The sequence below is a fragment of the Centropristis striata genome, chromosome 1 (assembly GCF_030273125.1).
Source record: "Centropristis striata isolate RG_2023a ecotype Rhode Island chromosome 1, C.striata_1.0, whole genome shotgun sequence".
Classification (NCBI taxonomy): domain Eukaryota; kingdom Metazoa; phylum Chordata; class Actinopteri; order Perciformes; family Serranidae; genus Centropristis; species Centropristis striata.
Genome location: NC_081517.1, coordinates 24,484,640 through 24,509,107, shown reverse-complemented (window position 1 = coordinate 24,509,107; position 24,468 = coordinate 24,484,640). Strand labels below are relative to the sequence as shown.

The 24,468-nt window shown below is 37.1% G+C and overlaps 1 protein-coding gene across 1 annotated transcript in view; it reads right to left on the bottom strand.

Moving 5' to 3' along the window:
* The window catches only part of LOC131973446 (teneurin-3), a 752,262-nt gene that overhangs the window by 114,803 nt on the left and 612,991 nt on the right, over positions 1-24,468 (bottom strand). The window contains exon 5 of the mRNA XM_059335452.1: positions 16,871-16,948. The gene's annotated coding sequence lies outside the window, so the exon portion shown is untranslated. The remainder of the gene's footprint in view (positions 1-16,870; positions 16,949-24,468) is intronic.

The window sequence follows — 24,468 nt, the reverse complement described above, 5'->3', positions numbered from 1 at the left end:
CCTCAGGGGGCAACAGGTGCCCAATTTGGAGACATTACAGGCAGTTACAGATAGTGGTGGGTATTGATCTTTGTACTTTTTAGGGTATTGACGAAAACACGTCTGAAGTACCAAATACTATTTCACCTTACACCAATCTGTGCCTAATTTTACCTGAGAGTGCATCTGGTTGAAGGAGTAATTGTGTTTCACAGAAAGTTAGCAGAACTCCTCCACACACGTGCATGTGGATGCAGACGAGACAGTACACCGCAAAAAAGTGTTAAACAAGATAAAAACACTAAATCTGAGGGAAATGATCTTGCTGCATGGACAGATAATTTCACTGACAAGATTTCTGAAATGAAGATTATTAAATCTAGAAAGAAGCATGTTGTATGCTTAAAATAATAAATTAACTCTTAAACAAGATAAATTGCGGCGTTGAGCAATGAACTGGCCCAAGCAAAGTGACTACACTACACATTACTTGTTTCTTACCAAGATAAAAAAAAACTTTACATTTAGAGGTGTTACATAATTTATCCTGTTTTAAGAGTTAATTTCTTATTTTAAGAGTTCAACATGCTTATTTCTAGATTTAATAATCTTAATTTCAGAAATCTTGTCAAGTGAAATTATCTGTCCATGCAGCAAGATCATTTCCCTCAGATTTAGTGTTTTTAGACACACCTTTTTTGCAGTGTAGAGATGCTGCAGAAAGACAGCGAGTGAGTCATTGAATCAGGGCAATACCAAGCCTAAAGTGTGGTTAGACTTTTCAAAACTCCACAGACAACATTTGCTGGATCTCAAGGTGCAGCCGGGAGGAGGGGGGTGTTCTGTCTTCGCAGATGATGTAGTTTTGTTGGCTTCATCAGACTAGGACCTTCAGCATGCACTGAGGCAGTTTGGTCAGCAGCTCCAAGTCTGAGGCCATGGTGCTCTGCTGGAAAATGGTGGACTTCCCCCTCGCTGCCCCAAGCAAGGAGTTCAAGTATGTTGGGGTCTTGTTCACAAGTGAGAATGGAGCACGAGGTGGACAGGCGGTTTGGTGTGGCGTCAGCAGTGACGCAGTCATGTACTGGGCAGTTATGGTGTAGAAGCAGGTGAGCCGGAAGGCAAAACTTTCAATTTACCAGTCCATCATTGTTCCAACCCTCACTTATGATCAGATCATTGAGATTGCAGATATAAGCAGCTGAAATGAGGTTTCTTCGTAGGGTGGCTGGACTCAACCCTAGAGATTGGGTGAGGAGCTCAGGCATCCAGATAGAGATAAGAGTAGAGCTACTTCTCCTTCGCATTGAAAGAAGCCAGCTGAGGTGGTTAAGGAATTTGGTAAAGATGCCATATGGGTGCCTGCTGTCAGAGGTGTTCTGGGAACGCTAGAGGGATTATGTGTCTCATCTGGCCTGGGGAAGCCAGAAGTCCCACAGGGGGAGCTGGCACTCTTTACTGGGGAGAGGGATGTTTGGGACTTTGCTTAGCCTGCTGCCCCCACAACACAAACCCTGGATAAGTGTGTGAAAATGAGAGGATGGACTGTATTGTTCTAATATCGAAGAGCTAATATTGTCAAGCCTACACTGTAAATAATTGTCTTGTAAATTAACAGTAAAATACTGGCAGCAGGCTTGCCAGAATTCTACTGTTAATTTTAAAGTTCCTGTTACTGTTAATTACTTTATAGTATGTTACTGTCATAAAACCACATGCTGAATTACAGTAAAATCCTGCATTTCATTGATTTTTACAGTAGACTAAAACACAGCATAGTGTTAAAGCTAGCTGCAATATTGTTGCAGTATACAATGCAGTCATTTTTTGTAAATAGAGCATATTACTGTCTGAAAGCCAATTATTATGAATTAAGCGCTGTCTTCACTGTAACCTCAGTCATTTTACAGTACACTCAGTACAGAAAGTGACCGAGCCATGTCAGAGCAGCTTTGCAGAATGTTTATGAAAGAAGAAGACAGTAAATGACAGGATTTGCAGTAAACACTTTACTGTATTGCAAATGAAAATGACTTACAGTAAAGAGGGAAAAAAAATCAGCATTTAGCTGTCATTCATTACTGTATTGTCAAATACACAAAAAGAAAAAAGAGCAGAAGCTGTGATCAATGTGATCTTCAATCCATTAGTTTTGAACGTGAGGTTTTCTGTTTTGACAAAGCAATTGAAAATTCACCAGTTAACGTCTACTGTTTTGATCTTGATTGAGCTTGTGTGTAAAAGGAGTTAAAAGTAATTTTAAACGTGTAAAATGTGTGTATTTTGTGCCAAAAGAAGAAAAATTGTGTTAATTGTATAGCCCACACAGGCTGATGTTGTGGTAACTGTGTGAAGAGTTTTGAAAAAGCGTTAAAAGTATTGAACAACAGGTCATAGCGGTTGTAAAAAACTGTAAGTCACCCATGGGCCCAAGAGCACGGATGTAGACAGAAGAATGAAATAATCACTTACTTCACTTTTTCTTTTCTTTTCTCACACATTATCTCACTTCCCCTCCTCAGCTGATAATTGCAGCCCACTCCTCCCCACTCACTCATTTAATTCTCCCTCTAACTCTAATGTAAATAGCTGATGATGCACATTTAGACTGCTGCAGAAATGTCTTGATATGTTTTTTATAGGCCTGAGAGAATCATACTCAGACTCATTTCTAGAAGCTTAAGGCTCTGAAAGCATAAACCATGTTTCCTTTAGGCGACATGGCTTATTGAAAGAAAGTAACTTTCAGTCTGTAACCTACCTCAGGATGTCTGTCCATCTGTCCCAGCTGTTCTGATATTGTCCAAATCATCAAGTCAAACTTGGAATGCTCATCTGAAATAATCCGCCCGTGCCTTTGCCTTTATTATATATCTGCTTCACCCCGCTCTCTCTATTCCACCCTCCCTTTACCGTTTTTGCTCTGCTGTTTGCCTCATCCCTCTTCTTCATTATTTTTCTCATTCCTTCCTGTTCATGTTTATGTCTCTCTGCTATTTGTCTTTTAATTTACCTCTCTCTCTCTCTGTCCCACATTATCTGACATGAGTTTCAATGAGTTCACAATAGCAAATCTGCTGGGATAATCTCTCTCTCTCTCTCTCTCTCTCTCATTTTCCTACCTTTCCCTTTCTCCCACCTAATCTCCTTCTCTTCTCTCAGATTAAAAAAGAGAGGGGGATGAGAATCAGAAAGACAGTATAGGGATGGACTTGTCCGTGGGAGAAAACACACACAGACTTAAAGTGAAGAAATGGACAGAGAAGTAAAGGATAAGCAGGCAGCAGAAGTCGACCGTAACAAAGTATAGAGGCAATGAGGAAAAGAGAGATTAAAAAGAGTTTTAAAGACTTAACTGTGTGATGAAGCATTGGCAAGGCAGGAGTGATTTCACTAACCTCTTTTTTTTTGCTACAGAAACAACACTAATCCATGTAGATATTTGTGAGTGGGGGGTCAGGGTGAGAACAGGGCCAGCCAGAAGCAACTCTGCTGGAAGAGGTTGGGGGTTCTGTGTCCAGTTCAAGGACAAATCAACACAGATGGACACATCACAGGGTTTCACATATATTGATCGCATTTGGCCAAGGTGCCCAGGTCAATTATGGGTTACCTGCAGGTTCCTCAAGTTCACATTTAGCATTTTTTGCATTGCTAATGTGCCTAATGGTGGATTTAATTGAAGTTTTAGAAAATTAGGTTCCGGAACAAAGACTATGCCTCAAACACATCTCTTTTCCATGCAAAACAAGACTATTCAATCCATTTAGGCCTAAAACGCCTGGAAAAAATGCCTGGAAAACCTCTGGGTGATTTTGAAAGAACCCCCTAAAACCTGAAGTTTTTCTGGAAATTCAACAGAAGATTTTTCAACCTCTGTAGCAGATAGAAATTAAATTCAAAAAGTATTTGAGAGCTTATACCCGTGGCTTTCATGAGAAGTTGAGTTTATTTGTCCAAACCTTCAATACATTTTTTAAAAAAAATCAACAAACTCAGCAAATGTTACATTTGACTGAATAAAAATCCTATGCATAATACTAATACATGGTCATTAGCAAGATGCAAACATGATATGACCATTGGAAGAAATAGACATAGTTCTCATTAGTCTACTGTAATAAAACATAATAATAATAATAATAATAATAATAATAATAATAATAATAATAAATAATAATAATAATAATAAATTTTATCTATATTGCACTTTTCAGGGTACTCAACAACACATAAAGTAACATAAGACATAAACAGTCATGATTTCTTATATCATCATCACAATCAATTAGTATTATTATTATTATTATAAATCTTAGTCAACTCAGACAGCCCCATAATATTCATATATCATAGTGGATAGAAATGTGGATGGAAACTTGACTTAAAGCACTCCAGTCCTTTAAGTGGGAAAAGCAATATAAGTTGGCAAATACTAGGTGTATTAAAAATCTGATACTGAATACAGATAACCATGAGAACCTACAATAAGAAAGGCAGCATAAAAACAACCATTGTGGTCCAACTATGTTTCAGTGGTGAGAGTTTTTTATGAAGGCTTTGAAAAAGTGAACTCAGTTTGCTCGAGGGCAAAACTTCCCACAAGCATCTGTTTAGCGCTATTAGCTGAAATCCGAGGTGGCTGCTGGATACAGTACCTAACACATAAACAGATACCCTGAGCAGTTGGAGAGAGGGATTGTAGGGAGGGGTGAAGGTCTAGTGTAGGCGGGGAGAGAGGGAAGGTCAACTCTTGTTAACAATGAGTCCATTGATACCAAGTGCCCAGCCTCTTCTCAACCCCTTATTCAATTCCTTCTCCCCATATCTTCAATCTCTCCTTTCTCACTATTTTCTCATCTTTGTCTTTTCCTCTTCCTCTATCAGTCTCTCTCCTTTTAATGTCTTAATGTTTTATCACTTCAGACACTTCAGATGATATCGGATGGATTTTTTTTTTCTTTTTAAAAGGTCAAATTTCCTCATCACTTTCACTCCTCAGCCCAGTTTTGTGTTTTCTTCCTTCTCTTTTACCTTTTATCACCCCACCTCCTCCTTCCTGTTCAGGTAGCAGCTTTCCACTGGCCACAACACAAAAGACCGATTGTACATTGTGTGCAGTCAGTGTGCCTCAATGCATCAGGAGATACATGTGTGGCATGCATGTTTTTCCTCATCCTGCTCATACTGCTTTTATGTATAGTTTCTCTGCTGGTGGCATGTAGAGGAGGAGCAGCTGGGATGAACACAAACCGGGAGAAAGAAGTGGGATAAATGCTCAATAGAGGAGGGAGGGAAAAGAGGAGTGAAATGGAAGATGATGATTGCTTAGACTGTACACCAATCCATTAAAAAAACAAACATTTAATTCTATTGTGCATAAATAAATATTTTTAAAAAATTCTCATCCACACGAGGAGCTGAATTAAATTGAAAGTTAACCTTTTTTTTCCAACGTTTCCTCTTTGTTTGTTCAATTAATGTAAAGATCACCTGACACTTTTGTTGAATGAACATAATTTTATTATGACAAGTGGTTGCACGAAATAATTTTATCTGAATCTAGATATTTTTATTATGTTGACTGGACTTATACATTTTAAGTAAATTTTAAAAAAGTATATTATGTAATTCATTCTCAATTATTTTGAGTTCATTTTACTCAAATTTTCTTCGTAAATCCAATTAAACCCATTTGAAATGTATGTTTTTTAAATATATTGTACTCTTTCAAATCAATTAAAATGTTTAAATTGTACCTTTTTTATTAAGTTGATTCTAATTAAATATTTTTTAGCTATCATACATGACAGAGAACCACAAGATGTGTAGACCACCAACTTTAATATGATACAAACAATACAACACAAGAAAGCAGAAACACACTGCTCAGATTCTGTCAACCAGAATCATACGGATGGAATGCACAGTCTAAACTGACAAAAAAAATTGAAATTCGGATGAAATAAAATACGATTGTTATAATTCTGACAATATATGTTGAAATTACATTTTATAAGTGGAGTTAAATAACACATCATTTCTATTAAATTATGCTTAAATAATATATGTAACATTTACTAAGGGTCAAATTCACTTTTTTCAGTGTAATTTCACTTAATAGCTTGCTTTTATTATTAGAATAATATTAAAAAAACATTTTACAACTGTTTTGTAGCCTATGTATCTGATCATTTTGTTTCAACAAAATTGCCTTGTAGGCTACGATGCATTCCCATAAAACCCCCAAAGAAAACAATCAAGTATTCCTCCTCTTTAATCTCTTTTATTGACATATTTGTTTGTGTAGCCTATGTAAAGGTTGACATGTATAGATAAAACAATCAAACTACACTGCAGGGGTGGATATCTGTGAGACTTTTCCTTTTTCTGTGAGAAAAACTAATCCAATAAAATACTAGGGAGCTGAATTTGAACTTATGAACTAGCTATCGATGATGTTTTGTACGGTAACAAGTGCTGCAGCTGCTGTAATGTTCCTCACTAGCTGTGCCACTGCAGCTAAAATGGCCTGTTGAATAATGACAGGTTGGGGGGAGGGGGCCTTGCTCACCGAGAAATTTCCCAAACTCCCTGAGGGCCAGTGTTTGTGTAATCGTCGTAGTAATTACTCTAACTGCCAGAGGGGAAGATGAAAGTACAGCACTCTTACTTTAACCTTGTAAAATAGCATGAACAATATTTGAAAAAAAAAATGAAACAATGAATTCAACATTGTTTCGTCAGCATACTCTGTAAAAAAATGTCTGTAGATTTTATGGTGAAAAACTGCTAAACCATGACAGTAAAAGACCGTAAAATGAAAAATGGGTTAATTCAGTTTCAGTAACAATGAAACACTGTAAATGTATATATCAGCCAAAACTGGATTTTTTACATTAAAAACAATGACTTCACTGTAAAATACAACGTGTTTGTAACAAAAATATACTGTAGTATATATACAAGCCTTTTGTACACAATCTTTTGTAAAAAAATACTTTTTCTTACTGTTAAATGTACTAAACACCATATCTCTAACAACAATATACTGTAATATTTAATGGTAAAATCTTTAATTTATGCAGCATTTATAAAGTAATTTTGCAATTATATGGCAAAACAGTGTTTATTTTGATGGAAAAACGTTTTATTCATGCGGTAAAAATATCCTTTTAGCGTTATATTAGAAATAGTTGCACCATATTTATTACAGTAAAGTTCTGGCAACCACAGCTGCCGTTTTTTTTGTAAAAACAACTGTTTTTTTTTTTTTTTTTTTTTTTACAGTGTATGTTAGTGAATATTCATATTATGATAACACTGATCTATCTTCAGTTGTGGTCATCTTGAATTCCAACATATGACAGTCCTCCCTAGCTTAAGCAGTGCTACAGTCAGGTTAAAAGTAAAACAGCAGAAAATCTATTAGAAGGAAACTAAAACTGATCACTGACTTGACCTGTTCCATTTCATTTCTTGCCATTGCTGTTATTTTTTGCTGTCCTGTCCTGCTGAGTAGCACAGTTTCTACCAGTTAACACTTTTAAAAGATAAAGTAATAATGTCAAGGCTGCCACTTGGATCTCTCTCAGGTGAAGGTTGACTGATCTGGCTTCAAATTCTGAACACAGCCATTTTTACCATGGTTGGGCAACAGAGCAAATATTTCCTATTGCCCGCCCTAAAAACCTTAAAATGACAGTTCTGCAGGAGTACATATGTGACCATGTTCCCCAGTGCATGATGCAGTGTACAACTGGAAAATAAAGCCAATTTGATAGCTGTCGAAAGGCCAAAATGGAAAGCTGCAGGTGATTTATTTACTGCTGTGTAAGACATTGTGTAGACACAGGATTAGTGAATGAAGGATTGTTTTGCTGGTTCCTTTGCAACAACTGGTAACACAAAGTGTGCATCAATTTGTGATTCACTTTTACTTGAACTGGCATTTAAATCAGCTATTAAAGTCAGTCTGCCAATTCAGATGTATTCATGCTGTATATGAAATGACTCCTATCTCCTCCCAAAGGTTTGTTTTTTCTGTTCCAATCTCAGAACACTATGTAATCATCCTCCTGTAGGCTTACAGGATTTAATAAGTAGCAGTGGTCATTATCAAAAAACACAAACAAATCAATAAAATGAAAATATTTCAGCAAACCCATAGATTCCATTCAGTTTTAGTGTTGAATGCTTCTTATTTTTTTATTTTATTTTTATTTTTATTTTTTTTACAATATTTGTCCATTGCAACTATAATATAAGCAATGTCGTAGAAAGACTGTCACATAAACCATGGTTAAGCTATGTATATAGCTGGCTAATGTTAAATTATGGTTTAAATTTGAAAGCAGTAAAGCAATTGAAAGGTTAGGAAAAGGCAAAAAGATTACAGTTGGTCATTAATTGACCAAAATATTAATTGGTCAGTGATATCGAGTTAACTCAATTTCCACCATTCCAACTTCCAGACACCTTACCTCACTACATAAAGGTTGCACTAGTATCTGCACCAGCACTAAACAATGGCACTGTACAGAAATAGCGAGAAATGGGTGTCTAAAATGGGTGTAGGTAGGGCTGGGCAATATGGACCAAAAGTCATATCCCGATATATTTAGGCTGAATATCGATATACGATATATATCTCAATATTTTTATCGCAAAGTAAGAGCAAATGTTCAGTCAAAGTCAAAGCCAAATATGACATATCACAAGTAGTTTTTTTTTAAATCATTTGAACATAAATACTATATAGGATATACTATAACAGGAGTACCTTTAAAAAAAATAAAAATCAAAGCTCCACAAACTGCACATTTAAATAAAAAGATATCTTAAATAAAAATAGCCCATGAAATAAAATAGGCCAATCTGTTTCTGAAATAAATATATTTATATGAGAAAATAATAACAAACAAACAAAATAACTAAATATGACAAACCCTAGTAAGGGCAGCATTTAAAGAACATATAAAAATGTTAAACTATATCGATATATGTGATATGGTCTAATTCCAATATCACATTTAAAAATATATCGATATATCTTTTATATTGATATATCGCCCAGCCCAAGGTGTAGGTTAATTCCTAGGGATCCTGGGCTGAAAACAGATACTAAGTACTGAGCTTTGTAGAGAGCAACTTGTTTCTCTCCTTGTACTTCTAATTGTCTGACATGGGAGCGATTCAGCTGTGATTTCAGTCAAAGTAACATTTTTGGCTTGTGTTGATATTAAAAAGACAAACTTGTTTATTTCCGATTTAGAGTCAGTTATGAAAGATCAACAATAAAAAGAGAGACAAAGTGAAAAAAAGGAAGGGAACCGTCATGGCTGTTATTTGTATATTTTGCTGGGTTTCAGGCCTGAAATAAACTTGAATAATTTGATGTACTCATCTGTTTGAAATCTCCACTGCTCTTCTTTAATGCAGATCATTAAGTGGGTATATGCATATGTGAATATTATATTATTACCATAAAGCATATCCCTTTCAGAGTAAAATGGACAATTTGCATATGTGGTAGGATCCCTAGAGACCATGGTGGGATCCCTAACTAATCTGTGATACAATATAGCTGTAGAGAAACTGCCATTTAACAACAGTGATATTTTTTCACATTACAGGGCATTACACTATTCCCAGGTCTAGATGCAACATTAAAACTGTGTTTTTTTCAGCCCACAAAAATGACACACTGTTTGACTTGCAGTTCTCTCTGCAGCTTATGTAAGTAGAGCAGCTTGTAGGACTTGTGTAAGTAATTCTGATAGACTTCTGTCAGGAATTGTGACAGATTTGTGTTAGATCCAATTCTGCCAATTTTAAGAAGTTTGTTGTAAACATTACACAGTAACTCTAATAGTAACAGTCGTTGAGAAGCAGTTTTTTTTTGTCTCCTAAACTAAAAATCCATAAAAATGTTCAAGGTAAAAGTTTGGTATTAGTGAATTTTTGTTTGTTGTTTTGGGCACTGCTCATCTCAATGGCTGCAAGTGTCAGACAAACAATCCATTGTCAAAACACATTTTCTTTCCAGTTTTCTGCAAGGAGATGGTTGCAGATGTCACCATGGCTATTTCTTGACAGTGTATTCAGGTGGTTCTGGGAATGCAAAACAAACATGAGTTATCCCAGCAAACACTGGTCGGGTGGTAACGTTGTGTCCCTGGCCAAAAATGACGTGGCCGGCCACATTGTAAAATACACGGAATACAGACAACATAAATACTAGAAAAGGGCAAATGTTAGTGTAGTGACAATGAAGCTTAGTGAACCATCCATCCATCCATCCATCCATCCATCCTCGTCCGCTTATCTGGGGCTGGGTCGCGGGGGCAGTAGGATAAGCAGGGCATTCCAGACGTCCCTCTCCCCTGCCACAACGTCCAGCTCCTCCTGGGGGACCCCGAGGCGTTCCCAGGACAGGAGAGAGATATAATCCCTCCACCGTGTTCTGGGTCTTCCCCGGGGCCTCCTACCAGTTGGACCTGGAACACCTCTAACGGGAGGTGCCAGGGAGGATCCTTACCAGATGCCCAAACCACCTCAACTGGCTCCTTTCGACGCGAAGGAGCAGCGGCTCTACTCCGAGCTCCCTCCGGATGTCTGAGCTCCTCACCCTATCTCTAAGGCTGAGCCCAGCCACCCTACGGAGGAAGCTCATTTCAGCCTCTATTCGCGATCTCTCGCGAGTTCTTTCGGTCACTACTCAAAGTTCATGACCATAGGTGAGGGTTGGAACGTAGATGGACCGGTAAATCGAAAGCTTTGCCTTCAGGCTCAATTCCTTCTTCACCACGACGGTACGGTACAACGCCTGCATCACTGCTGACGCCGCACCAAACAAGCTTAGTGAACATTTGCTTTATTCACAGACCCCACTAGATAGCGGTCGTTGATCAACAAAGGGCTGAAAACACACTCAATTACCATTGCTGAAGCCTTTTTTTTTTAACCTAAGACCGCCATCTTAAGGGGTTTAAAAATAAAGCAAATGCTTCATGAAGCTTCATTGTCCCTTCGCTGGCAAATGCATGTTTCATTGTCTTTTATAGTAAATAATTTATTAAAAAAACATTTAACAATTAATTTGGTTGTCAAATGGTTGTGAAATAAAAATATCTAGATTCAGATAAAATGATTTCGTGCAACCACTTGTCATAATAAAATTATGTTCATTCAACAAAACATATGTAGGCACGTGTAGTATATAAGGATTGGAACATTACCAGAGAATACCAGAGAAACGAATTCACTTTAACTGAGGCAAGAGAGTGCAGAATTAATACAATATATGGGCTGACAGCTCAGTTTGTAGGTATTTGGCGAGGGAACTAGTCGGTACAGAATGTGGACTGATATCTGGAGCGGAGCCAGTTCCCTTCCTGTGTACTGCTGAGGTGCCCCTGAGCAAGGCATAAAGCACCTGCTGGTGGCAGTCCTATCACTATCATTATTATCACTATCATTATTACAAATGTTGTGTGAAACATACCAAAAGTATCCAGCATATATGGACTGAAAGCAGAAGACAGTTTACTCACTTGGCACCTCAGATGTGCCACAGTAAGAAAAATAAATGTGAGGTAATGGGAATGAGATGGAGAGAAGCAGCAACTGCAAGTGACAGGTTCAACTGAAAAGACTAAGGAGAGAAAGTGTTGCTTTGAAGACAGACGGACGGCAATTCTCTGCTTTTCTCCTCATAGAAAAAAAGCATACTGTACATCATTGTCCAAAAAGTTTTTTGTCACAATGTCAAATGTCAGTGTGTAAGAATAGCCAAGGAGTCAAGGCTGAACAAAATGACACTTTCTGTTATTATTGTCTAAAATGGTGAGAAGCCAGAAAGGAAGGTGACCTTTATCCATGTATCTGTTAGAGAATCAAAGTCATATGAAGCTCTGAAGGCTGGAATTTCAGGCCTTGCCAACTTCAATTTCATTTACTCAGTAAAACTGGACTTGGCAAGTGCCACTGTGACACCTGTCACATGGTACAATGATACTAAGCCAAACCACAGAAAAGCACTGTACAGCGACAAAAATACATGTCCAAGACTGGACAGGAACTGAAAATATAAATGGCGAAGAATATTTGGACAGCCTTTTAACCCTTTTATAAAAATGCATTTGAGAAATGTTTTCAAGTTGCCATCAGATTAGTTCTCTGTAGATGTGCTATTTTGTGGAAAAACGGTACGATAAAAAGTGTCAGAAAGACTTAAAGTGTAAAGTGCAAATAGAAGTACAATATATACAAAACTAGAAAATTTCCTCTGGGGAAATTCTGAAAGGGCCACGGGGGCTACTGCTGGTGTGTGTACACTATGATGAGATTCTTCAGAGATTTCAAACTATGCCCTTTAACATCAAAATGTGTGTGTGTGTGTGTGTGTGTGTGTGTGTGTGTGTGTGTGTGTGAAACGTGTATCTGGAGCAAGATTATACTTTTTTCAGTGTATTGGACTTACGATTGGCCCTGTTTTTCCAAGCCTTGGTCGACGATGTTCTTCAAGATGTTTGTCTTCTCCCCTGACAAAAAAACCCATATCCAACATTTACAGCAAGTTCTTCAGCACCTCCTTTACCGTTAGCTTTACGCATTCAAAGTCTCATTTCTGGGTTAGGGTTAGGGTTAGGGTTAGGGTTGTCCGTGGAAAGTGTTCAGATGAATCCAGCCAAAGTTATTGCAACATACTTTGGGGTTCAAATGTACCATGATTATTTTCAAGCTTCTGGTGGCCAGCCCATGTGGTGGGGGATATGTTTCAGTCTACAGGGGCACCTAGAACAAAGTCTTCCTCCTCCCAGTCTTCTGCACCCTCCTCCTACTCCTATACCTGCTTGACCCTGGTCCAACATTTCGCTAGACTTCATCACAGGTCTTCCTCCCACAGCGGGTAACACACCCATTCTCATAGCTATTGACTAGGGGTCAAGCAGCACATTCCTCCTGCAGCAGTCTCTCCCAGCAGCAGTCACAGAGCCGGCTAACAGTTAGCTCTGTAGCAGTACAGTGTGTATGTGCTGCTGCTGCAGGAGGTGTTCACTTAGCGATCTCTGTTTGTTTACAACAAGCACCGGTCACTCTGTGCACAGTTAGCAATGCCGGTTAATTAAAGGTCGCTATGTTTATGATAATTAGCCATGCTGCTTTGTTTTGATCAGCTGATGATGTTGTGCAGTTAGCGACGTGGCCACAGTTGCGTCTCCCGTGTTTAATCCGTCGTGTATGTGATCACAGATTGTTGTGGAAACTGTCGCTAAGCGATTAAGAGACGATAGAAAACCATACGTCACCTCTGGAGTCTCATTAATCCCTCTGGGGGATTTTATTTATTTATTTATCTTATTTTAACTTTTATACATTTTAGTCATTGTAGTTTTCTTAAAATCTCGTCTCGTCTCGTTCTTGTGAACCCAATATCGTGTCTCGTCTCGTCTCGTGAGCTGAGAGTATCGTCACTATTGACACATTGTGAATGTGGCGAACCTTATCCTTCTGTTCAAGTTGCCCTCTGCGAAGGACATGGTACATGGTAGAATTTTTGCTGTCACATGTTCCATTTGCATGGTCTTTATGATGTCAGACTGGGACTCAGGTACAGTTTTGGAAGAAGTTCTGTGCCCTCCTGTGCATGTCTATCAGCTTCTCCTCTAGCTATAACCTCCAGTCCAATGGCCAGACAGAGCGACTCAACCCGAATTAGCAAACATCTCATCTGGGTTGAGAATATGCACATTGTACACATGTTGCTACTCTACTGGTCTCTCCAACTTTTTGTCTGCCTGCACTTGTCAATCATCCCTCTTTCCTGCCCTGGGAGAGGATATCAAAGTTCCCTCTGGGGAAGTTCTCTGGGCTTTAGCTATAACCCTTTAGCTCTATATTGGCAGAACTAGCATGTAAAGTTTTAGCTAGCAACTGGAATATTCACAAAGCAATTACTACCATAACAATATGACAAAATCATCATGTGACTCAGTCTCTGTATATTGGACTCTTAAATTCGGCTCTGCAGTTTTCTGGGATACCTCTGACTGAACATTATATTTTTTAGTTGGCCCACTTCTTCAAATAATTAACAGATACTTTTTGAAATCCACATGAGCCACTCTTCACAGCTGTATAAATAAGATTCACTACACAGCAATTATGCAAAAAGGAAAAGATGTCACCTTTAAAGCTGGCTTTGCTTGTTACTCAGGAGTTTAATTTTCATTAAAATAAATGTGTGACTGGAGTGTTATCTACATGCCAAATGAATCAGCACACAAGTCCACATTGCCAACTAAGTTACGAAATGACTAGTTGATGAAAAACTATGTAGATGAAAAACAATGGAGAAATTAAAAGACTGTTTTTTAAACTCCAGTGGAGTGATCACTCCCCATAAAATGCACAGGGCTACATTATATCACTTCCAGCTATCTTCACATAGGACAGTGAGGAAAAAACAGCAATGCTGATCTGTTTTAACTGCATATGTTCTGGTCCAGCTCAGCTGAAAACACAAACACAAACACATTGAATCTCTCAGCACGTGACTGTGTCGTTTACTAATGAGCATGTTTGTAACTAGCAGGCTACCGACGACATTATAAGATTGGATACTGCTCAGGGGAGAAAAATAAACTAATGAAATCCCACTTGAAATCCCCCTTCATTTCAGCTATGCTGGGGTTGCCTGCTATTCATGCTTGCCATGTCTTTCTTTCCTTCAATACGTAATCCTCATATGACCATCATGTTGAGCCATTAAACAGTGATTTAAATATCCAGACTTACAAATGCAAATATTAAACATGGCTAAAAGCATGTGAGCAGGCCAATAAACACACCAGGATGCTGAGATTTGATCTGTAAAACAATCACACGTTTCTATATTCATCTTCTTATATTGTAACTGAAAAAACCCTGCAGCATATTTCTACACCAATCATCAGAGAGGGGAAATGGAGATAACGGGCTTAAAATTCCTCTTCTGTGTATTTACCCTGAAGCACCCAACTGGCCCAACTGGTCCAGAATTCTGCCGCCATGGGCTTCTTCAGCAATGATGGCCCCCAGTGGTTCTGCTTCCTCCTGTCACTGGTCTTTCCAAGATGTCACATGGTTATTGCCTCGCTGTCAAATCAGGCATTACTCAGGGCTTACATTGTTATGTAACCATAAAATTCCATAAATTACTGACATTGAGGGTGGACCGCAGGATGGCTTTGTGTCAAAGACGATAGAGGTTGAGAGCTTTATGAAAAAAATGGTACTTTTTGGGGTTAAGACTGAATATAATTTGACATTACATTCTTTTGACAGACACTGCAGGATGGGTCAACCCAACTTACTGCTCATTCTGCCACTGTTGCTAAGCATCAGAAAAACATGTCTACATTCAGAAGTGAAGACTTCAGAAGATTATGGAGACTCAAATATTTCCACTTGCTTTAATGTGCAGAACACACACACACACATACAAGGAAAGACTTACAAAAAATGACCAATAAGTGCTGGTCATTACCTGTTGCTGTATGTTGGCACCATAATTTTCCTTTGTAATTCACAGCTTAATGAGCTAGAGTTATTTAAACTAGAGGTATATCCCGATATATCGGGCAGATATTTGCGTTTTTTACTTCCGATATGCTATGCAACAAGGAATTCACATATCACCGCAGCACATCCAGCCTCAAGTATCACCTCAATGCTAAACATATAGCAGCTAGCGGCTAGTGTGGTAGCTAGCGTGGATTGTGTTTTACTTAAAAAACCAAAGTATTATAGTTTACAGAAGGTCTACCTACCTATAGGCTACCTGAATTTCTGAAATGTACTATATTTCTAAATATGCTATTGCTACACTTAATGGCAAAAATTGCACTGGTCTGTTGGACTTGAACAAAAATAAACAATATTTTTGTTGCTTAAGCTTATGTATTCAGTCATTATTCAATGGTATACTAAGATCCATGTGAAAAAAATTACTTCTCACTGTTATATGCAATCAAAATGCGATTAATTTCGATTAATTAATTACAAAGTCTCTTATTAATTAGATTATTTTTTTAATCAAGTCCCGCCCTACTAATTTAATATCGTTATTTAATATAGTTGTGCTCCTTGTTGATGATTGACTCATTGGTCTGAGAGAACGATACATTGAACTACTAGGTAATACACTGACAACAGTACCTTATACAACCCCACTTCAAAATATCAGAACTATCCCTGTAATAGTCCTTGATGCCTGGAGTGTAGTGTAGGTAGAACATTTGACAACCAACATTTTGAAAAGACTGTTTCTACTATGTTTTTATAAACAGCATCATATATCATAAAAAACACTACAATGTTAAAGCCCATATATAAAAAATGTGTAATGTTTGACAATGAGAATCTGTTGAATGCTGAGCAACCCCCCCCATCCCCTCTCATCCCCACATGCTCTACTGTCAGAGTGCTTCAGCGGAAACAGCTTTTCCTCAAGAGTTGCCTTCCAAAAACACTTGACAAGAACAGAAATTGGCAATTCATTCCTTTGCGTGTTCATTTTCTCCCCCTTTTTCCCCTGCTCGTTTTTTATTGATCACAATCACTTGTTCCCCGCACGTGTTCAAATTGCAGAGCGGGTTTTTGTCTTTTTTTCCCTCCAACTGCGAGAAGAATAGCCTAATCAAGGCAAATTGGTGCTAATCTTCTCACTCTTTAACGGGAGATTTAGAGAGAAAGGCAGAAAGAACAATTTCTACAAAAATGAACAGAATCGGCAGCAAAATATATTGAAGAGGGAATAAGTGAGAGGCAGATAGACAATGCCAAGCAGTGATCCAGTGAGAAACACAAGAGACACAGATGGAGAGACAGTGAGAGTGCCACCTACCAACTTGTTGAGTGGTCTAGCAGTTGAATGGCACTGGTCTGCTGCCAAGTCGTGTCATTCCCTTCTGTGCGTCCAAAACTAAGGACAGAAAGACAAAAAAATGCATAGAATGAGAAACAATGTATCAATCTCCTTCCTGAATTATTGTCGGTTATCTTCATTTACAGAGAAAATTGATTCTTTCACACATTCACACAGCAACATTTCATGTAAACCAAATCTTTACCCCAAAAGCTAAGTGGGAGCATACCAGAACAGTTGGGCAAGAAATCTTGTGAAGAAATGTGAAACATGGATCATATGTGAGGGGATGTGAGGACAGCTTTTTGTTCCTCCATTCGGAAAATGATTCACATGTCCTACTGAAATGAATTCACACTGACATGCTCACTTTTAACCACCACCTTTCAAGCCCACAAGGTTTCAGTATTCGATTCAAAAAAATATCAGAGGCAGTCTTTTTTTATTATTACAAAAAGGTACAGTTCATTTTATTCCATTTTTTACGGTTTAAATAAAACGTTTTTCCATCAAAAGAAATGCTGTTTTGCCATATAATTGACAGAAAATACTGAATAAATGCTGCATAAATTAACCCTCTGGGGTCTATGATCGTGCATTCCTGATCAGATCACGTGACATTTAACAAAAAAACTAGGTCACATGGAGCGCTGCTATCAACTTCACTCCAAAGTACAGATTTGAAACTTTCTCCCAATTTTTCTTTGACATTCCTAGGTCATGTTAAACCAAAGATATGATATGAAATATTTGAGCTGTATTTAGCTCTCTGTGTAATTGTGCACATAGTTTGTTTTAAAGGGTTGCAGCTAACAAGGAAAAAACCCCATATATATACATGTTTTTATGGGACTTTTTTGTATCTAGTTTTATTATATTCAAATTTTTGCCTTTTTATATGTTCACATTTGTATCCTATGTTTACATTTTCATGTTCCAAAGCAGTTAAATTATCATATTTGTGGTTTTTATTGTAATAAATAGTATAATTTTTCAACTCGGATTTCATTATTTTTGGACTCAATATGTTGATAAAGTAGGTCAAAGTGAGAAAATAAATGTCAGATCATATGGGTGAAGAAAAAATGGATACAAAATATGGGTATAGTAAACATTTTTATGTGGTACATGAAGGGCAAAATCAAGAGCCCAGAGGGTTAAAGATTTAACCATTTAATATTACAGCATATTTTTTTGTTAGAGATATGGTGTTTAGCACATTTAACAGTTAGAAAAAAATATATTTTTTTTTACAAAAGATAACTGCAAAAATTACAGTGATGGCTTATATATATTACAGTATATTTTTTGTTAGAAACACAGTGCCAGGGTATTTTACAGTTGAGTAATGTATTTTTAAAAAAACAACTGTTATATATATTGCTAGTGCTACTCAATACTAACAATTACAGTAAGCTGTGTTGGCAGTGTTAGTAAGAGCTGTGGCACACAGAAGGCTCTGCTCACAGGATTGTATCACTGACAAATATGAACAATCATTTTGTTTGAAAGAAAATAGATAAACGAAACAAATACTAACTAGAACACATGGCCCTCCTGGAGATGTTTTGGAATTTGTTTTTCTTCGTCCCAATCCCTATGATGAAGGGATGGACATTTTTTCTGCCCTGACCTTTTTTGTTTCAGCCCTTAAACAATCATTTCTGATAAAACAATTATGTCAAGAAGCCAACTGGGTGGAGGATGAGTAAATGTGAATACCTAAATGAGAAAGGGTGTGTAAGATTATAACCATCCCTGGATCCAGAAGTGGGCTGTGTCCAGTTTCCTCTTTGGAAGTTCACTAATAAATTTGTATGAATAATTCATTTTTTCATGAATTTCTACAGTGTCTGAGTCCACGAGCACTTGCCAAGGTTAAATACATATGAGTAGATGGAGGTTGTGTTCACCTCTAAACTTTGCTTTAACAAGGTTTCTTCACAGCAGTGGTAAATGGCCATTTGACACAAGGATGACTGACAAGTTTTGGCTGTTAAGACCAACAACACTGTAAAAAACAACCCCAAAACAGTTTTTTTACGGTAAAAAAAACCCCGCAGCTGTGGTTGCCAGAACTCTACCGTTCTAAATATGGTGCAACTTTTTTTAATATTACGGTAAAAAAAATATTGGCACTGTTGATTTTGCGTTTAAGATTTCAGTTTTAATTCATTTTTTACCATATAAATAAAACGTTTTTCCATCAAAAGAAACGCTGTTTTGCCATATAATTGACAAGAAAATACTTACTTAAAGATTTTACCATTAAATATTACAGTATATTTTTGTTAGAGATATGGTGTTTAGTACATTTAACAGTGAGAATTTTTTTTTTACAAAAGATAAATGCAAAAATTACAGTGATGGCTTGTATATATATTACAGTATATTTTTGTTACACACATGTTGCCATTGTATTTTACAGTGGAGTAATGTATTTTTCAAAAAACAAAATAAAACTGTAAAAAATACTGTTTTGGCTGATACATACATTGACAGTGTTTAATTTTTACTGAAACTGAATTAACTCATTTATCATTTTACGGTCTTTTACTGTCATGGTTTAGCAGTTTTTCACCGTAAAATCTACAGACGTTTTTTACACTGAAGAGAAACAGGGTGTGACTGGCCGGTGTGTTTTATAGCGATCAAACTTAAACTAACAAAGGCAAAATGCTTGCATGTACGTAGAAAAGCACACAAACACACACACACACCACACACTGGAGAGGTCCAACTCTTCAATGTGACATTGAGCTAATCAGATTTGAGGGAGAAAAGTGTTGGATAAACAAACCCCTCTCTCTTTCTCTCTCCATCCCAAGCCCCACTCTCCTATATAGCTCTCCCCCACTCTCTCACTAATCAGTAGAAGAGCTTTTAGAGTGCAGAGTGAGATTCGTATTTACTCACTAATTCATGTCAACAGCCAAATCTACTCCATGGCAATGAATAAACAACTATTTACCCCATAACCACTCTTCACATGGAAAAGCCAGCTCTTTCACAAAAGCCACAAAGTGTATTAGCAGCAGGGCACCTATAAAGCAGATGAAAGGAATTGTGGAATAAATTTTGAATACTGTTATAATATGCATTCAAGGCATGCAGAGTTCAAATCTGAGTCTTTTGATATGAAACAAATAATTCCTCTATTTAAGAATGTGGAAAGATTTGTATGCGAAGCAAGGATCTACTATGAAACCAGCAGCTCGACCATGACCAATAAAATAAGACATGATCAACGACTTCCATCCTTCTACACATTTAAATATGCTGGTGGCTTGATGTTTGAAAAAGACCTCAAACTGTTGTTAGTGTTGTTAGTGTTGTTGTTGTCAGTGGCTTTAGTGCATTTTTCATATCACTATTAACATTTGCACAAAAATTAGTTCAACCTCCACAACATTTAGTCATTTGTGCACATCATTGTAGCAGTTTCTCCTTACAACACATTACAAATGCTTTTGGACATGCATCAAGTGCTTTCATACAACTCTCTGCTGTTTTATAACATTATCATTTGCTTATGTCATGTCAGTCAAAATGAACTGTACTTGTGAATGTTGAATTGTCATTCCTTATAAAACTAATAGTCCTCATTTCATTGATTGAGTCATTACATACAACAATGCTGAACAACTTGTCAAAATCAAATTTCAAAATAATTTTCTTTTGCACAATGCTGTAATCAAATAAGAATTGCAAAGAGCACATGCAGTAAAATATATGAAACATACATATTCAGTGTGTTGTACCTCACTAAATACAGTAATGTGTAACTTTACTGTAGTTTTCTAATGGCTGTGTAAATAGTATATAGTGCTGTCTGGAGTATTTTCAGGTAGCATCACCAAGATCTGACTTTTTTGCATTGAAAACATTTCCAGAGTAAAGTGTCATAATGAAAACATGACAGAGACATTAGACTATCTTGTTCATAAACATGGTGTCAGGACTTTTCATCTTGATGTCAGACACTTTCATTGAGCTATACATTTTGAGCAAGTGACACACTTTTACAATTAATCAACTAGGTTTTGCAGTTTGTACTTATTGTTTTGAGAAATGTATTAATTGTTGTACAAATATAAATAGTGATGTGAGAAATGCACCAAAGCGACTGAGAAAAACTGTAAGTCTTTAAGTCACATGATCAGAAAGGGAACAGATAAATAAAGATACAGATGATACATCTAGGCCTTGTTTTGTCCTGATCAATACAATTTCATATAAGGAACTACAATCAATGTAATTGATAATAAAATAATCACTAAAACATTATAGCTCTAAAATATAAGCTGATATCTCCTCCATTAAAGTTTACTTAAATGTGATGTTTAAACCCCCAGAAGAAAAAACAAAGAAACATTGTGAGCAAATCAAATCAAGAGGATAAACACTCATTCATCTGAAAAATAAAATGTTGAATATGCTGATGCAGCATGTGAAAAAACTAAAAACACTTATTTTTTTTGTATTGTTTTGTAACTCACTGTTGTTCTCCAGCAGTGAGGAGACAAAAGGGCTTTAGAGCCTCTTCTTATGTACTAGAAATAAAATGCATATATTGCAGCTCTTTCTTTAACATACCTATCATCAGTTGACAGGGTTATTATAAAGTGTTAGTGCATTTTACAGCAACAGATAGATGAAGACCACTAGATTCAGAAATGCCCCCTGATGTACTTTAATTTTCCCCATTAGGAAATCTGTTTGGACTCTGTACTATTCGAGTCAATTCACAGCATTTATGGTCCCATAAGAAATACAAAAGTTTTTGTTTTTAAAAATTGAAATATGATAAGCATTTCTCATTATTTTGTGACTTTTTATGAACAGAGATCACAATTATAATCACAAAATATTACAGTGATTCATTGATGATGAAAAGGACAGAGATGAGGAGCTCCGCAGAGCATTTGGTTGGCACTGTTGCGGTGATAATGAGACTCATGGCACCCTGTCACCTCTCCACCTCTCTAACATGACATCTGCATCACCTTACAGCTCGCCTACGCTGCAGCCAAAATAAAAGCCCATATGTCTATTAATTGAGCATTTTTTGCATTCGTTATGACACAATTATCTAACAGCATTTAACATGCTTTCCAGTCTTTTTACTAGAGTTGTTTACGATTCCGATACCAGTATCGGAAATTGCTCCGATACTGCTGAAAATGCTGCATCGGTATTGGCGAGTACTGGAGTCTAGGCACCGATCAAATTCTAAATTAAAAAGACTATTAATACAATAAATAATAGCCATTTTGATTAAATATTTAGGATACATATACATGTATATGTGTATGTATGTGTATGTATATGTATGTATATATGTATATATATATACACATACATACACATATACATACATACATATATATACATATACATATATATATATATATATATATATATACATATATACACACACACATACATAGATATCTACTTGCAGTACAGTTAGATCTGCATTCATTTTTTTTTTTTTACATAATTTATACCTATATATACTGCATCTTTTATACAATTCATTCATCTGTATATTGCAAATATGATTAATTTAATTACTGCTTAAGCACGTGTCAGAGCAGGTTGACGCGAGGCTTGGAGCTAAGCTAAGTAGCACTATCATGTCGGAGGTGTGGCAATATTTCACACTGGAATCTCCCACCAGTAAGACTGCGACATGTAACCTGTGCAAAGATAAAATCTCAAGGGGTGGCACGAGTGATGCTAATTTTAACACTAGCAATTTAATTAAACACCTGAAGACACGTCACCCTAAAGAGCTTGACAAAATTTTCAAAAACAAAAGGGAAAAAGAAGGACGAGCCGCAGCAGCAAACTCTGGAAGCTGCCTTCCAGCGACAAGAAATATTCCCCAGAAAGCGTAAAAGCAAACAAGGTAACAGACAAAATCCTGGAATTTATTATGCTGGATGACCAACCCATCTGTTGTCGAAAATGAGGGATTTTGCATCTTAACGACCACAATAACCACAATGATAATCATATCACAGTCATGCAGGTGTAGGATGATATTTTTTTATAACATACTGGTATCAGATTGGTACTCGGTATCGGCCGATACCCACAACACAAGTATCGGAATCGGTATCGGGAGGGAAAAAGGGTATTGGAACATCTCTAATTTTTACTGTATAAGTAGTTCAAACACAAATTATTAGTTCCAAGGGAAATATTACTATTACTATTACTATTACTATTACTATTACTACAGTATATATACATGATGATGCACAAAGTAAGGTGTGTAAAGAAATAAATTCCGAGGTTGATGTGGAATAACCTGGCTGAATAACCTGCACACAGCCTCAGTGGCTGACTGCATGAATGGGAACAATAAGTCCCTGCAGACAGGTTCCAACATTTGGAGAAAAAAACCTGAAACCAGAAGACTGGAGTCTGTCAGAGCATCCCAAAATTTTGGAAAAACTGCAATCATCTGTTGCTGCCAGGTGTCCACATACGTCATGCTATATCAGCTAGATTTTGTATGGCTTGATGTATTTTAGGAAGGTTTAGTATGAAAAAAATCAACAAATGCACATTCTTTTGTTTTTTAAAATTGACTTAAGTTAATGAAAAACTCTTGTCTCATAGCCAGCAATCAAAAGTGGTCCAATTTGAAAAAATAAATAACAAAACACACACACCTCACCCAAATCAAGTATATGTCAGGATATGAACTATTTATCTGTTAATTTGCCTTTACATCTCTCTGTCCATAAATTCATTCATCTGTTTATCTGTATTCTGTATCTCTCTTAGCTAGAGGCTTTTTCACTTTGCCAAGGAATCAGGATAACATTCTGCTCGTAGGAGGGCTGGCTGAGCCGCGCTGTTCCTTTTCCATATTTATGACTGAGAGGTGTGCAAGGAATTGCTTCCACACCCCCTCCCACTTTATGTCTTCTTCTTCATCTTCCAACTATCTATCCATCCATCTGTCCATCCTTCCATAGTACCTGCTGATCTGTGGGTTTTTCCTCGATGCTGGGAGTACATTTATGACAGTTAGCTGTTTTAGTTTCAAACAGCATCCCACCTTGTTCTGCATGCTTTTCATAATGTGACATGTCAGTTTTTACCTAGCATCCACAGCAATCCATCCAAGTGAACTTTTCCCTTCTGTGTGCACAACATAATTTTGTCTTTATCTCTGGCTGATGCTAACTGATCACTCTAAGAGTTTAAAAGAAGCCCCGTGGTAATGACTTGTTCCTTCTTGGCTGGACTGCAGCAAAGTGGGCCTCAGCACATAAATGCAAAAGACTCTCCCTGACTACAACAATGTTTACTGCTGTTTCCCTCGGACCTTGAAAAAGTCATTCACACACTGGTATTCTCCTGTCTAGATTACTGCAACTCCCTCCTCTCCCCATCTCCCAGAAATCCCTTTCCCGCCTCCAACTGTTTCAGAACGCAGCAGCTAGCTAAAATCGGGGTGATATCACATCAACCCGATTTTAGCGTCTTTGCACTGGTTGTTGTTAAAATTAGCATCACTCGTGCCACCCCTTGAGATTTTATCTTTGCACAGGTTA